General features: G+C 42.9%; 1 protein-coding gene across 1 annotated transcript in view; it reads right to left on the reverse strand.

Moving 5' to 3' along the window:
* The window catches only part of arhgap5 (Rho GTPase activating protein 5), a 179,161-nt gene that overhangs the window by 110,596 nt on the left and 50,945 nt on the right, over window positions 1-17,620 (reverse strand). The window lies entirely within an intron of this gene.

A 17,620-nucleotide genomic window follows, 5' to 3' on the forward strand; every position in this document is an offset into this window, starting at 1 on the left:
GGCAAAACGAAACCTTGGAAGAAAGGCAAAGTCGCTTAGCCGCTAACATCCTTTTCCTCCCGCTGCTAATGCACAAGCGAGGCGAGCGCGTCGGCCAAACGAATCCTCCCAGATGAGAGTCGTTCCTTTCAATTACCTGACATCTCTACATTTCAGTTTGTTTTCTGACAAGTTCAATAGTTTCTAGGACCCCCGGCTCTTTACACAGCTAGTCCTTAATAATCCCTTCCATTAATGTTCAGTTCTCCGTCTAACGTGTTTCTACTCACGCCTGTGTGTATTCATCAGGAACCGTCTGGTGTATTAAAATGTACAGAAGGAAAACTGGGGAGAGGTGAAGGACTGGGAAGGGCTCGTCTGTTTTAGGCTTCAGCTCATTTGTATGAAAAGATTAAAACAATACAAGAAGTGACCTGACAAGTCAAGAAATTAAATAAGATCCGCTACTGGCATGGACTGGTGTCTAATTAAGCAATGGGGATGCAACAAAAACCTGCAGCCGCTGCGGCTCACCGGGCCTGCCGTTGGCTCACTCAAACCGGTTAAACGTCTAAACGTTTTTAACTCGCACCCTGAGTCTATGACACTGATCGTCTGTAAACTGAATTAAAAATTGGAGACCCTCTGCACAGGACAGGTAGCCTTGTGCTGTTTTGCATGTTTCTGGTGGTCTAGTCTGAATAGCAACACTCGCTACAGTACAAAAGCCACAAACGACAAATAAAGCAAACGCATTTATTACTGATTATTATTCCCCTTTTGCTCAGGCGGTTTCAAAATGTTGCTAAGAGTTACTGTAATAGCGCAATGCCCAACGACACTTGGATAAGCAGCACCTAGAAAGCCAAGTCCACCTCAGGTTAAAGGGGGTGTTAGCCTCACATTACCGGAGGACCCCCTCAATTCAGCCACCAATTCTCTTTATCCCCCCAGCCTTCAGTGGCCCCACGAGGCTGAATCCATTTCAGAGGTCCCACGTATGAGAATACGAGCTGGTGGGAGGACACACAAACTACAAAGTGGGCCGCGGAGCTGCTGACGCGTCTCTGGCCCGTGGGAGGCAGCCCGGTGTGAACGTGGAGATAACGAGCAAACTCCACACAAAAGGCAGCACAGCTGGGTCTCCCGCCGGGCTCCTATGGCCACGATGCGCCAATTCTGCTGTCTGTGTCTTCATACGGACCCCCTACCGAGTAATTTGATATAAATTATGCATTAGGCCTATAGCTAAGTAAACAAATATCTGAAAATAGCATCCACTCAGGCTTTAGTGTTTATATACTAATAAAAAAAATGAGAACATTTCCCGGAGTTCGAGAGTTAGCAGCTTTTGTACTTTGACAAACAGTTGCCATTGAAAAAGCAATTTGACAAACAGACAAAAAGCTCGTTAAGTACCCCACAAGGTCGAGGAGAAACGGCCAAACCAAGACAAAGGCCACCAGAAACGAGGGAGAGGGACACTGCCACACCACAGGCAGGAATGTCACATGCCAGTGGGGTCAGACGCTACGGATGAAGCCACTCCACCACTTCTGTACTGCTGTCGGGGGTTCAGCAGAATGGCAGGACAGATGACCACCCAAAATCTGGTTGTGTTCGAGTGGCCGCCCCAGAGCAGGACTGACAACATCAGACTGGACCACCTGAGGATGTGCCGCCCATGCTGCCGCTGCTGTTTAAACTGCTGGCAGACGCAATGCCCACATAAGTGACAGAGCCACAGCCTGTCAGAGGGTCTCTGTTCATGCCACTCGGATGTCTGACCGTACAATACCTGGACCGATACAACTGCTGTGGGGGACTGTGTGCAGGTCCGGCCTTGGCCTGCCATCCCTTCTGTCGCCCTGCACCACAATATTTGGAAAGACTAAAAACTACACACACTTGATATAAGTGACCGAGTAGTATGGCGGACAGCAGGACTTTAGGGACCTTCAAAACTCAACTGGATACTACTTTAGAGGAATTAACTGGACAGAACCGGCCAGCTTTGTTGGCCTGAATGGTCTGTCCTTGTCAAAAGTATGGAGTGGAGACGTGAACAATTAGCCGGTGGTCAAATAATTTACATCAGGGGTTCCCAGCAGGGATTGAGCTACATTGTTTGTATAAAAATATGCTATAAATGCTGTTGTTGTCATTTGGTTTGCAATTTTTAAAAGCAATATTATTGTTTGTGATGCGCCCCCTGTTGGAATGGAGAATCCAATGTACTTTATTACTACAAATGTTTATGATGCGCCATCTATTGGAATGACAAATCTCTGTTATATGCAATTTGGTATGGGATTTATAGTTTAAGAAGTGACATTGTCATTGTTTATACATGTCTTAAGCAACTATTATCATACACTGGTAATTTCTAAATGATCTATATCATTTATTATTTATTTATATTACGTATCTATTGACTATATTTATGTATCTAGATTGCAAATACCATACATTGCATCAACGTTAATATTGCTAACTACACGTCAATGTTGCTGCTACTTCTTTGTGTTGTCTTTGCACAATGTCCTGTTTGTGTTTTAATTTTAAATTTAAATTTTAATTCTATTTTTAATTTATTATTTGCACTTCATGTTGTTACACTGTGGACCCTGAGCTTTGCAATTTCGTCTCTCCTTATACTTGTATATGGTTGAGATGACAATAAAGTTCCCTTTGACTTTGACCTGTTGGACTGAAGCATGCAGTAACATGAGGTCTCTGTTATATTCCAGCTAGTATACAATTTGTAAAAGCAGTGTTAACGTTTGTGATGTGCCACCTGTTGGAATGACACAAGACGTAGCAACTGGACAGGCACACAATCAGACACCTATTAAGGTGGATACTCTTACTGATTCTTTTTTAGACCATTAGAACCATTTTGGCAACAATTCAGTCCAACAAGCTTGCCAATCCCATCCACTTATTTTGTCCAAAGTAACAACAAGTCGAGTCTTGAGGGTCCTTAACGTGGCCGCCCACTCTACTTAACTTATTCCACGTGCCTGTGGTTTAATGTATTTCAGGTTTGAAATTTTCCCCTTGACAAGCCTGCATGTGTCCCCGTTTTCTTGGAGAAGTCCAGTGCCTGTTCCTTGACGTGACCCTCTGCCTGCCATATGGCCCACAGCTTTGCCAGGCCTTTCTGCAGGTCTCAGATGACATCCCACAACAGCAGACCGTGAGGCTCTCTGGAAGTGTCGAGCAGTGGTGGCGGCCACAGGTGCTTCACCGAGACGTGAAGGACTACAATACGACTCTTGTTAATGACGACAGCTGGTTTGATTTTCCTGTTGTGCCATTTTGGTTTCCGGTTATTCTCATTTGTTTATTGTTAGCTTTGGCACGGGGTGCTGAAACTTCACTCTAACAATGCGGACTCTGTGTCGTGTTTTCATCAGTAAATGCAGTGCCTGTAAAACAAAGAAAAGTCTTCACCCCCTCGGACATTTTCACATTTAATTTTTTTACAACATTAAAATCCCAGTGGATTTCATTTGCCTTTTATGACGCTGACCAACAGAAAAAAAATACTTTTTAATGTCAGAGTGAAAACACATTTCTCCAAAGTAATCAAAATGAATGACAAATATAAAACACAAAAGAACTGATGGCTTTAATATGACACACTACTGGGGCAGGCCACTGGTTTTTAGAAGTCCCAGCTCATTACTTCAATGGAGGGCACCAATCTGGAAGACTTGTGGTCAGTCAGTATGGTGGCCTCACCTGCACAATGAAGGCAGAAGAACACAACAAGCAACCCCATGAATATCAGGGGATGGAGACGAGAAAATCGCCAAATTGGTCGAATGAAATCAAATCGTAAAGAAATGTGAAGAGTCGGGCAGAGCTGGAAATCTGTTAGCGCGGGCCGTCCACAAAAACTCAAGTAGATGAGTGAGGAAGGCCATTAAGAGACACCTGAGAACTCTGAAGAAGGAGTTACAAGCTACAGTGAGTCAGAGTGGAGATAATGGGACAAATAACGACTGTACCCGAGTTTTTATGTTGGCAATTTGCATCGACTCCAGAATGTTCTGACGAACAAATCAGATGAATTGCAATGATTTGCCAAGTCTCTCTTTGCCACAAAAATGAACTTCCATCGCAAAAAAACACTGCATGTCAGCCCTGCCACCAAAGGACCTGCGGACGTCACTTCAGTGATCCTCTCGTTCACACGGGTGAGAGTGATGAGGACGAGCCTGGAGGTCACTTTGTCACGCTGATGGAGTTACAATAGAGAGGTGAAGAAGGTGTCAGGGCACCCAAGAAAGTCCAGCAAGCGCCAGGCTCATCTAAAGTTGATCCAGCTGTGGGCACCACCAAGCAAGAGCTAGCTCAGAAATGGCAGCAGGCAGGTGGGAGAGAGGTGAAGGCTTTTGGACGATGGCCTGCTGGGTGTCAAGAAGGGCAGCAGAGAAGCCATCAGGGGCAGACTGATATTCTGGGATTGGACTGCTGGGGGAAAGTCATTGTCTCTGATGAATCCCCTGTTTGGGGCATCCGGAAAAAAGAAAAGGTGAGCAGCACTGCCATCAGTCCTGTGTCATGCCAACAGTCAAGCATACTGAGACCATTCATGTCAGCCAAGGGAGTGCAGGCCTCACTCACCATATGGCCTAAGAACACCGCCATGAATAAAGAATGGGACCAAAACATCAACCGAGAGCAACCTCTGCCAGTTTGGTGACCAACATGATGGAGCACCAGGCCATAAGGCAAAAGTGACATCTGAGTGGCTCAGGGAACAAAACATCAAAATTTTAGGTCCATAGCCAGGAAACTCACCAGACCTTTAATCCCATTGAGAACTTGGGGTCAAGAGGCGGGTGGGCAAACAAAAACCCACCAATTCTGACAAACTCCAAGCATTGATTATATAAGAATGGGCAGCTGCCATCAGTCAGGATTTGCCCCAGAAGTTGATTGCCAGCCAGCCAGGGTGAATTGCAAAGGTCTTGAAAAAAAAAGAAGGGCCAACACTGCCGATAAACGTCATGTCATTGTCAATAAAAGCCTGAACTGCTTGTCATTCTACTTCAGTACACCACAGAAACATCTGACCAAAGTGATCTAAAAACACTGAAGCAGCAGACTTGGTGAACACCAACACTTGGGTCCTTCTCCAAACTTCTGGCCATGACTGCACTTCACCAGCTGCCGAGGAGACCACATAAATAATAAATAAATGCATGGCTAGAGTTTGGCAAACGGCATGTGGGAGACCCTGACGTCAGCTAGCCTGGTGAGGCCAACACTAACCAATGGCACCCAGGACTGTGTGTAGAGTGGTCAACAGTAAGCAGCTTGTGTGAACTCATCATCTTAGATAGTATATATATATATATATTGTATACAGAAGAGTACTTAGTTAGGCAGAACTTGTGACACATATAAAGCATTAACGGCACTACAACTGAGACGGCCAGTTATTCCAAAAAACAGGAGTGGAAGACAACAATCAGGCTGCAGTCGACATTTCTTCAATCACACGCCTCGTCCATTCAACAGTCCACTCCAGTGTTTCTTAAATTCTTTTCCTTGGGACCTAATCTCGCCCATTCTTAGTGTCTTTGGGACCCCAGTCAAAGAAAACCGCCCCATCCATGAAGGGGTCCGCCTTTGAGAATCTTTGGAAAATGAGGGGCCCACAGATTAAGAACCTCCGGTCTAGTTGAGTGGCCCTTAAACGTTTTTGTGTCTTGTGACCCAGTGTTGCCAAGTGTGTGTCTTCGTGACCCGTTAATCACTGCAAAACAGCAGCTGAGCACTTATGGTGTTCCCCCCCCAAACATCTTTTACATGTCCCACTTAGGGAATCACCGCCAACTGCCATCCTTGTTGGTCCCCCACTTGGAGAATCGCCGCCGAGCACTTTTCCAAACTTGGAGAATCAGCAGGGCATGTCGTCCAGATTCTCCCTTGAGAGGGATCTGCCCATGAACAGGGTCTGCGGGTTGTTTCAGTGGGCCGGGGTTGATGTCAAGCAACCACAATTCTTTAGGCCAACCACTCACGAAACCCTTCAATTGAAAGTGTGACCCAAGTAGAGATTAGAGACAGCTTAAGAAACAAACCCTCAGTCAGGTCTGCGTGCGCCACAGAGCCTTGAGCATGGGAAAGGCGCTATATAAATAAAATGTATTATTATTATTATACACTCTGGCATATAAGGCCTGGCTGCCATGCAACTGTCTGCCTGGAGAAGCAGACTCTTTGAATCGACTCTCTTAGGGCGGATCACAAGGGGTAGAGGAACGTTGAGCTGACATCAAATTCCCTGAGTAGCATAGAGAATACCACGTCTAGAATGGCAGAGACATCGGACGAGAGGGCAAAGTGAATGCACAAAGCAAAACACTCTGTGCGTATTTATTTATAATCTCACCCAGTGATGTAGCTAGGGGTGGGCAGAGGGGGCGGTCCACACATTTTTGGGGGCGGCATTATTGGCCAAAAGGCTCAATACAATTTATGTGTAAGCAGCAGGGCATGGAAAAATATCACTCATGAATGAAAAAAGTCGAAGTCTTCGATTTTTATCCACAAATGGTTCAAAAATAATTTTCAGACTGTCTTTGTGCGACGGCATCAGACACAGGAGTTGAAATTTAGGAGGAAATAACAAAAATAAACCTAAACATGACACCGAAACCACTCATTTACAATTTAGAATTTCATTGCGTTATCGCTCTGAATGAGTTCTTGCTCATCCCCACCTCTCACTTGTACACTACACTGGTTCTGGTTTTCGCAGCGTAATTATATTAAACTAATAATTAGAATACGGCTTATCAGTGCAGCGTCTATACTATATTCTAGTCTAGTTCATGCTTATAAATAATTAAATGTGAAAAATGATTGCTGTTTCTTAATATATGAATAAGTCTATGCAAAAATGTATCTTAATTCGTCATTTTAATTTTCTATTTAAATAGGATAACATATTCAGATATGTTGGAGGGTGGCAAATTGAAGCACCGCCTGCCCCGAGTGGCACTGATCTTGCCCTCCACACCTGTCCGACCTTCTTCATGTTGCCATTCCCTCCTGTAACCTTCGATCCTCCTCCTCCTCCTCCGCCCACCTGACCGCCCCCCTCGCCCGCCTCACCACCAATGGGAGCGGAGTATTCAGCTGCTCTGGAACTCACTACCTACTGAGCTCAGAAACACTGAATCATTCTCGACTTTCAAATGTAAACCTAAAACCCATCTGCTCAAAATGGCATTTTCTTGATGACTAAAGTGGCTTTGTTTGGTTTTAACTTTGACATTTTCTGATGTTTTAAGTTTTGTTTCTAATGTGCTTTTTTATTTATTTTTGTATTCAGTGTCCTTGAGATGCTTAGAAAGGTGCCTTTGTATAAATAAAACGTATTATTATTATTAAAATTACATATTGCAGAGGCTCACGGAACATAAAACAGAGTGATATTTGTCAAAAATAAGTATTTTATGTTGATTTCTGAATGATTTTAGAAAAATATTCAGCCCTGGGACAGAAGAGAAAAAAAATAAATAATTAGCCCTAGAAGAGTTAATGACGAGGTGAACCTAATAATACGGCCACTGAGTGTGTGTGTGTGTTACAAGGTAGAACAACACAAGGCCAGCAGCTGGCAATCTGAGGAAGACTGACATATTAACATATAAAAAGAACTCAAAGCTCTCAAGCTCTGATCTTTGCCTTTAATTCCCATCAATCTAAACCACCACACACAGTATAACAAAGTGAACGAGCTCCTCTTCTTCACCGATATGCTGTGCCCAGTAACACCCAATCAAAGGACACTCAACAACACAGAGCACTCCATTTGTTTCTACACCCCCTAAGCACACAGGTAAAGAATGAGCTGCACGGCTCTCTGGGTTGCTTGGTGCTGCTGCCACTCCCTGGGCGTGTTGAAAGAAGTCGGGCGAAACCGAGGAACTGAAAGTGAAAAGGCTGGGAGGCAAACATCAACCAGATAAAAGAGAAAAAAAAATGCAAGAGGTCGGCAGGTAAAGCCTAACAAGCACAGCGCGCACGCAGAGCGCATGCGGTGAAAGGACTTCTGTGTTTACAGCTAAAATCTCAAGGTCATGAGATGCCGACACCAGCCTTCAGTTTTATGATGCCATTTATCATCGCTGTTTCCTCTACGCTGCGCGAGATGGCACTGCTTTCACTCTGAATCCAAGCTTCACATCCCACTTCAGGATTAGGCAAAGCCCAGAGACATTTTGTGTTTATAAGAAACCATCTGAACCACAAAATTTTTAGTCCACCTTAATAAAAGAAGTGTCTCTTTCTATGTCTCCGTCATTCCAACAGATGGCGCATCATAAACATTCACATCACTTTTTATAAATTTCATACCAAATGGCATATAACAGAGATAGAGGCATTGTATTTGTCGTTCCAACAGATGGTGCATCACAAACAGCAACACTACTTATTACAAATCCCATACCAAGCAGCATATAACAGACACACAGGCATTGCATTGTGTGCTGCAAACATTAGCACTGTGGTCTGCGTTGATTACTTATTAGACTTTAACCCGTCTTAAACGAGGGGCACTGCTAACTCCATATAAACTGCAAAATGCCTCTGCTCTGATGTCACATACCTGATCTGACTTAACCAAAGGACAGGTGTCTGTGTGTTTGACCAGTTCCTTGTCTCTCTCATTCCAACAGAAGATGCATCACAGATATTTGCAGCAATAAAATGCACTGCATTTGTCACTCCAACAGATGGCGCATCACAAACATTAGCATCACTTTTACTAGTCCGATACCAAATGGCATATAATTGAGATATGTGTATTGCATCTGTCATTCCAACAGACGGTGCATCACAAACCTCTGTAGTAAAAAGAGTCCTATACCAAACAGCATATAACTGAGACATAGGCATTGCACATCACAAACATTTGTAGTATTTAAGAATTCCAAACCAAAGGGCATATAACAGAGATACACTGTACGTACTGCACTCATCATTCCAACAGATGGCACATCACAAACCTTTGTAGTATTTAAGAATTCCATGACAAATGGCATATAACAGAGACATTCTGTACATATTGCATTTATCATTCCAACAGATGGCACATCACAAACATTAGCGCTTTTACTAGTCCCATACCAAATGGCATATGATTGAGACATATGTATTGCATTTGTCATTCCAACAGATGGTGCATCACAAACGTTTCTAGTATTTAAGAATTCCATACCAAATGGCATATAACAAAGACACACTGTACATATTGCACTCATCATTCCAACAGGTGGCACATTACAAACCTTTGTAGTAAAATGAGTCCCATAACAAATGGCAGAGACATACAGAGACATAGGCATTGTGTTCTTCATTCCAACAGATGGCACATCACAAACATTTGTAATAATGCATTTTATTACTACAAATATTTGTGATGCACCCTTTGTTGGAATGACAAATGCAATGCATTTTATTACTACAAATGTTTGTGGTGTGCCATCTGTTGGAATGACAAATGCAATGGCAAAGTTTTTTATTATTATATTTCATTACTGCTACATACTACATTACAACAAAAGAGACTGTAATCTAAGGTTGCATGTTTATTATGTGTGACTATCATTTTACTGTCCACTGATATCTTTACAAACACCCTCACTGATGTCCCATTATTAATATAGTTGGCCTGCCTTATCTGTAGGTTTGACCCACCACGGTACAAAATTATTTAAAAAATAAATCAAAAATATTCTTGTAAAAGAACAAGTGCTGGCCACTAACAGCATGCGCGGGCTGATGCCCCTCAGACACGGCGTACCCAAGCCCAGCTAACCCTCAGTGCCGCTCTCTCTCAGCCCTCACGGTCGCTTCATGCACACAACTGTTTTTATGCTTTTATTTAAATCCTGAGCATCCGCGGGGGGTCCTGTGACCGTACAGTATACCCCGCCCAGCAGGGTTACTTGCATGCATTTTTTAAAACACATTTGATTTAATGGACATTTCAGCAATAACAGACATCCCCTTCCTTCCAATCATGCTGTTAAATCGAGGGTCTTTGATATGTAATAATTCATTACATTTATATAGCGCTTTTCTCAGTACTCAAAGCGCTATCCACACATTTAAGTAGAAAAGTGAGTGTGCCATAAATCCACCATCCAAGTTTGGGTTTGTAGAATCTTCAGCAAAAACTCAAGAGTGGCTTCTGCAGACATTAGTTTTAGAGTGGCCAGCGACCAACTGAATAAAGAGTCCAGCATTAACTGGATTTCCTAATAAATTACTGAAAATCCATCCCACCTTTCAGCTCCCTGGTCTCTTCAGCTTCTTCATTCCCACACCACCCAATGATTTTACCAAATTCCCTTTGGAAATGTAAAGACTTAACGATCCCAGCCTCATACCAGTCACCCCAGGCATTTCTCCACCAGAGCTAAGGCACTAAAGCAGACACTTCTCTGTCCCCACAAGGAGCCAAAAAACTAACATGGCGACAGAAACGGCAAAAGCAAAGCAGAAACTAACAATCAAGTCTGAGTGGCACTGATGCAGGCCGAGATAACAGCCATCATCACAACATAAAATGAAGGAGCGGCTTTATAGTGATGGCTATTTATATTGAGTAAGTAAAGCTGGGAAGAAATATTTTTGTGTGCGTTTTCATTTAAGGCTGTAAAGCAAAAATAAATGGGAATATTTCGAGGGGGGGGGGATTCTTTTCTATACCCACTGTATAACCAGATTTTGGAAGAAAACCTTCAAGCATCAGTACTGAAATTGGGACTCGGACAACGCTAGCACTTTCAGCAGGACAATGACCTGAAACACTGTGCCAAAGTAACCCAAGCATGGTTTGGCAAAACGCACATCCTGGTCTTGCAGTGGCTTAGCCAGAGTCCGGATCAGAATCCGATTGAAAATTTGTGGTGTGATCTCAAAATTGCAGTTCACAAACGAAAGCCTTCAAACTTTGCCCAGCTGGAGTAGTTCTGCAAGGAAGAATGGGAGGAATCCAGATGTGCTGAGCTTGTAGATGGCTATCCAAAGCGATTTGCAAACAGTTACTGGTGCTGCTACCAAGTATTGACTGGCTGTCATGTGAAAGGGTCCATTACTTTTTCAACAGCGTTTTTCACAACATGACTGTCAATTTGCATTTGTTGAGTTCACCGAGCTCTAAATGTGTCAAAATATGTACAGAGAGAAATAAAAGTTCACTCTGATACTCAGCATGTGTGATTTTTATAGGTTGTAATGATGTAAGATGGAAATACGGTGGCTTTCTAGAGGGGGTCGGATACCGTATTTATTATACAGTACAGCACATGTATCCACTCTATTCTTCACCATAGTTAGTCTATTTTAATAAATGTTTTATTGTGTTTGACCAGGCTAGTAGGGGTAACTTTTACGACTGACATGTTGCACTCCAATTAAGTGCACGTGGCGATCTCGTCCAGAGGCCGTGCACTTACACAGAGTCAACTGGATTTCTCTTTCAGGTCATTAAACCAAAAACGATCTGTAAGTGCTGAGTGAAAGTAAATGCCACGCTGTCACCGACGTGTACTTTGGAGTTCAGCTACAATGGCTGCATCTCTACTGGAAATGTGAAGACTAATTCTCGCCTGTCATTATTGCCTAAACAATGCAGCGCAACAACATTTACATGGCATTTGCATTATTTTCGTAACAGCAGTCAAGCCAAATGACCCCTTTAATTGGCTAACTAAAAAGATTACAATATGAAAGCTTTCTTCGGCCCCTTCTTCAGGCATTACAACCTGCATTACACTACAGCCTGCCTGCCTGCCTGAAGAAGGAGTCGGAGTCGCCTTGAAAGCTTGCATATTGTAATCATTTGTAGTCCTTTTGCTTGACTTCTCGCTACGTCCATAATGACTAACATGGTACAACACTCTAGTACTTTGTAACAGAAGTGATCTAAAGATATACAGGAGGATGTGCAAAGGTTTTTGGATCAATACTACACCATTTTATATAAGGGATTTGAGCACCCAGTACCCATAGGGGGCCCTGGCATCCATCGCTTGTGGATACTGAGGGACAACTGTACCTGATGTGCTGAAAGTTCACATTTTAAATATGCAGGGCTATTAAAGCTGCACACACCTCCTCTCAATGCCTAAACAATTTAAAGGACACGTTTGGGATCTTCCAAGTCCAAGTTATTTTTTCACAAACAAGGCACACATGTGCATTAGCCACGTAAAATTACGTTTTAAAGTTAAGTGGTTTCTATACATCTTCCCCTCGCCTGTGTTTTACAATGAGAGCTAACAGAACATGGAGGAACCCTGGCTGAAACTTGACACTCAGACTGGGGTGACAGTTCAGTGACTTGAAGCAGGCAGCCAATACAATGTCATACATGGGGACAAGTCCTGGAGTGGCCCAGTCACAAACCTCAAAGAACATGTGCAGAGGGACCTGAAGATGGCAGCTTACAGACGATCAGTCTAAGGGAGCATGAAAGGATCTGCCAAGGAGAATGGGATCAGCTGCTCAAATCCAGGTGTGCAAAGCTTGTAGAGACGTACACAAAGTGACTTCTATAAAATACTGAATTAAGGGTCCGAATACTTCAAGCAATGAGAGAGATCGGTGTTTTGATTTGTAATAAATATGCAATCCTTTAAGAAGCTGTCTGAAAACTTTCTGAATGCATTGTATATCTTTATATACAGTCATATGAAAAAGTTTGGGAACCCCTCTTAATTCTTTGGATTTTTGTTTCTCTTTGGCTGAGCTTTCAAAGTAGCAACTTCCTTTTAATATCTGACATGCCTTATGGACACAGAAGGATTTCAGCAGTGACATTAAGTTTATTGGATTAACAGAAAAAATGCAATATGCATCATAATAAAATTAGACAGGTGCAGAAATATGGGCCCCCCAACAGAGATATGACATCAATACTTAGTTGAGCCTCCTTTTGGCCTCTAGACGCTGTCCTCCTATAGCCTTTGATGAGTGTCTGATTCTGGATGGAGGTATTGTTGTGCATTCTTCATACAAAATCTCTCTAGTTTAGTTCAGTTTGATGTACAGCCTTCTTCAAATCATCCCATTGATTTTCGATGATATTCAAGTCAGGGGACTGTGACGGCCATTCCAGAACATTGGACTTCTCCCTCTGCATGAATGTCTTTGTAGATTTCCAACTGTGTTTTGGGTCATTGTCTTGTTGGAATATCCAACCCCTGCGTAACTCCAACTTGGTGACTAATGCTTGAACATTATCCTGAAGAATTTGTTGCTATTGGGTTGAATTCATCTGACCCTCGACTTTAACAAGGGCCCCAGTCCCTGAACTGGCCACACAGCCCCACAACATGATGGAACCTCCACCTAATTTGACAGTAGGTAGCAGGTGTTCTTCTCGGAATGCGGTGTTCTTCTTCCGCCATGCAAAGCGCTTTTTATTATTACTAAATAACTCAATTTTTGTCTAAAATTTGTTCCAAAATGAATCTGGCTTGTCTAAATGAACATTGGCATACAACAAGCGACTCTGTTTGTGGCGTGAGTGCAGAAAGGGCTTCTTTCTCATCACCCTGCCATACAGATATCTGAACTGTAGAACGATGTACAGATACACCATCTGCAGCCAGATGTTCTTGCAGGTCTTTGGAGGCGATCTGTGGTTGTCTGTCACCATTCTCACAATCCTGCTCATATGCTGCTCTTGTATTTTTCTTGGCCTGCCAGACCTGCTGGTTTAACAGCAACTGTGCCTGTGGCCTTCCATTTCCTGATGACATTCCTTACAGTTACAGAAACTGACAGTTTAAACCTCTGAGATGGCTTTTTGTAGCCTTTCCCTAAACCATGAGACTGAACAATCTTTGTTTTCAGATCTCTGGAGAGTTGCTTTGAGGATCCCATGCTGTCTGTCACTCTTCAGCGGAGAGTCAAAGGGAAGGAAGCCCAACTTGTAACTGACCACCTTAAATACCTTTATATCTCATGATTGGACACACCTGTCTATGAAGTTCAAGGCGTAACGAGCTCATCAACCAATCAGCATTGAGCAGTGACAGACATTCAAATCAGCACAATGACAAGGGGACCCACATTTGTGCACAGCCAGTTTTTCACATTTGATTTAATTTCATAAAACTAAATACTGCGTCACTAGAAATCTTTATTTGGCAAACACAGCAGTACTCCTAGGAAATGAAGGACATGCCACTGTTATCTTTATTGTTGAAAGGAGAGTCAATTATTATGCAGGCTGAGAGGGTTCACAAATGTTTTCATATGACTGTATAATACGCCAGGGGTCGCCAACTCCAGTCCTGGAGGACCACCCTGGCTGCAGGTTTTTATTCTAACCCTTTTTTTAATGAGTGCCCTGTTTGTGCTGCTAATTAACTTCTTGTGAATTCATTTTAATGGACTTGTTTTTTAAGATTTGTTCCCCTGTATTTCTTCATCGTTCTCCTGAATTTCTTCATTGCTTTCCTTAAATGGCACCCAAACAGAAATGAAATGTGAAGTGAGGGAGCCAACAGAAGTAAGAGCCTCAAACTCCAACCAGCTGCTTAATGAGGTGCCAATTCTTGTCGTTAATTGAACCCGTTCTTTAATTCCATGGCTTGTTGCTGCTCTTGTGGTGCAAATTATTGCTTGGCGGCTAATTAAAGAAAAAGAAACAATTAAGGGGTCTGAGTCTTCAAGAGCAGGTCAATCAAAAAGAAGATAATAAGCAGCAAAAATAGGCCACTCATTAAGAAAAGGGTTAGAATGAAAACCTGCAGCCACTGTGGTCCTTCAGGACTGGAGTTGGCGACCCCTGTAATATTCTACCGTGGCTGTCCGTTTGTCTATCCAGGATTTTAAATCACCTGCAGCTCGCAAACCGTTTGTCAATTGACTTGAAATTTGGTACGCATATACTACGTGACGTCTGCTGTCCGCTTTTGGGGTGATGATTTTTATTCCTCTTTTTATTTTTATTTAATTGTAGAGTGGGCAGCAGGGTGGCCATGTGTACGGGCGCCGTTCTCTTCCCTACCACCTGCACCATCACTTCCTCTACCTCTTCATATCTTAAATCATTCTTGAGGCAGATTGAAGACTTAAGAGTGCCAACTTTAATGAAAAAATAAGGAAAACATACTAAGTAATTGCAACACAAACGCTGACTTCATCAGTTTTAACGCGAAGAGATGCTGATGAAAGGAGAGAAGAAGCGGGCGGCTCGGGTGGAGATAAGAAGATCTGCTCAGGAAGCAGCAAGCGCATCAATCTCTGAGTAAACAAATGCTAAACGTACAGAGAAAAAGACTAAAACTAAGAATGATCAAGTCAAGTGGATTCACTGCATGTTATCGTACAGTACGCCATTACTGGTTTCTGATATTAACTCTTTGAGGGCTGAATATTTTTTTCCAAACAACTTAAGTTTTCTGAAAAGCACACAAAACAATTGTTTCACACATAAATCAACATAAAACGTCTCTCGCTGCCTGTTCGCTGTTTCTGCAGGCCGTGTGGGGCGGCAGGCTGGCTTTCTAGCTGTCTTCACGTGGCGGTGGCAGCCACAGTGCAACGCAATTTGGTTTGTGCCTCTTGTCATTGTTAAGTGATGGGCCCTCCCGGGTGAACGTTGCCATAGGCGCATCAGCTACACGAGCAAATTCAGCACCACAGTCAGCTGGGGACCGGTCAGCTGATGCCGCTACCTCACTTACGTTTTCGATCTCCATCTGCAGATCACTTGCATCAAAATCGGAGGCTGGCAAGTCAGAGTTTCGATTCAACGACAATACGTAAAATGTCGCCCACAGAGTATTTTGCTTTGCACGTTGACTGGTCTCTCGTCAGATGCCGATGCCATTTTAGAGGTTGTTTGCTCTTCACTTCTCATGCATGTGCAGGTAATCGAGGTCAAATCAACCAAACCACCTTTCCTTCAAACAAAACAGAGTCAAACTAAAACATAAGAGCGAGTTTTGTTGCCATTTACAGACGATTACTGTCCTCTACCTCTGAATTTCAATAAAAGTCGACATCTGCCCTAAAAGAGTTAAATATTACAACTAACGTTAAGAAGGCTCAGAGAATGCCAGGTTATATATGTGGAGTGCAAGAACAAGAAGGAGGTGACGCTGAAGCTTTACAACACACTGGCGAGGCCTCATCTGGGGTCCTGAGTGACCAGGCTTGGTCAGAGTTGTGGCAGATGAAGTTTAATTTCAGTAAATGGAAAGTGTTACGTGTAGGAAACTAAAATGTGAGGTTTGAATTCACAACGGGAGGTCTGAAAATCCAAAGTCCGGCTCATGAGAAGGGTTTAGGACTATCAACTGCCAGACAGTGTTCAGAAGCCATTAAGAAGGCTCACAGAATGTCAGGTTATATAGCACCTTGATGTGTGGAGTACAAGTCACAGGAGGTTCTGCTCAAGCTTTATAACACACTGGTGAGACCTCATCTGGAGTCTTGGGTGCAGTTTTGGTCTCCATAAAGACATAACAGCACTGGAGAAAGTCCAGAGAAGAGCGACTAGGCTGATTCAGGGCTACAGGGGATGAGTTATGAGGAAAGATTAAAAGAGCTGAGCCTTTACAGAGATGAAGAGGAGACCTGACTGAAGTGTTTAAAATGATGAAGGGAATTAGTGCAGTGGATCGAGACGGTGACTTTAAAATGAGTTCATCAAGAACACGGGGTCACAGTTGGAAACCTGTGAAGGGGAAAATTTCATACAAACTTGAGGAAATAGAGAAGACACTTGGAATAAGTGACCAAGCAGTGGGGCAGACAGTAGGACTTTAGGGACCATCAGAACTCGCCTGTGTGTTACTTTAGAAGAATTAAGTGGACAGGACTGGTGAGCTTTCTTGGGCTGAATGGCATGTCCTCGTCCAGATGTTCTAGTGGTCTGAAGCATGTTGTTCTGGCACATTCTGCTTTCCCGATTTTGGTATCAACATGCACCAACTGTGCTCTTCTCTAGCTCTCGTCCTCATTTTGCAGATCCAGCACACACACACACGCACATATGTCTGCTCTGTGCAGATGTCTGTGCGCTCTTCCTCCTCAAATATTTTTGAAAGTTATGACGCAGCACTTTCCCCCCTGAGTCATCCCGTCTGTCTATATGATTTCCCTTGACCCGCTGCTGTTTCATTTCGCTTTTTCTAATTGCTTCTCTATTTTATTTTATCGAAAGTTTGCCATTTCTTCAAAATTATTTGGCAACAGCACTTCTCTTTCCACTTTCTTTTTCATATTCTTTGCGTGGGTTTTCATGTCTTGAACTAGTAAGTTTGTTTAAAGCAGCGGTTCCCAACCTTTTTCTTGGCCATGCCCCACCTAGGTCTCTCTAAAATCACGATGTCCCCCACTGTAACATACACCTTATTCTTATTATTACCAATTCAGAAGTGAACTCCTACTCACGTTGAGGAAGCCCATAATGTCATTAATTTGGTCTAAACAAGAACATGGAAACAAAAGAGGGAAAGGACAGTCGAAGAAGTACCGGCAAAAAGATATAATATGAAGTAATATGAAAATACAGCAAATACAGTTTTGAAAACATATAATAAGAGACGTGATATTCATAAATATAAAATAACTTTAATGA

The sequence above is a fragment of the Erpetoichthys calabaricus genome, chromosome 16 (genome assembly GCF_900747795.2).
Source record: "Erpetoichthys calabaricus chromosome 16, fErpCal1.3, whole genome shotgun sequence".
Taxonomy (NCBI): Eukaryota; Metazoa; Chordata; class Cladistia; order Polypteriformes; family Polypteridae; genus Erpetoichthys; species Erpetoichthys calabaricus.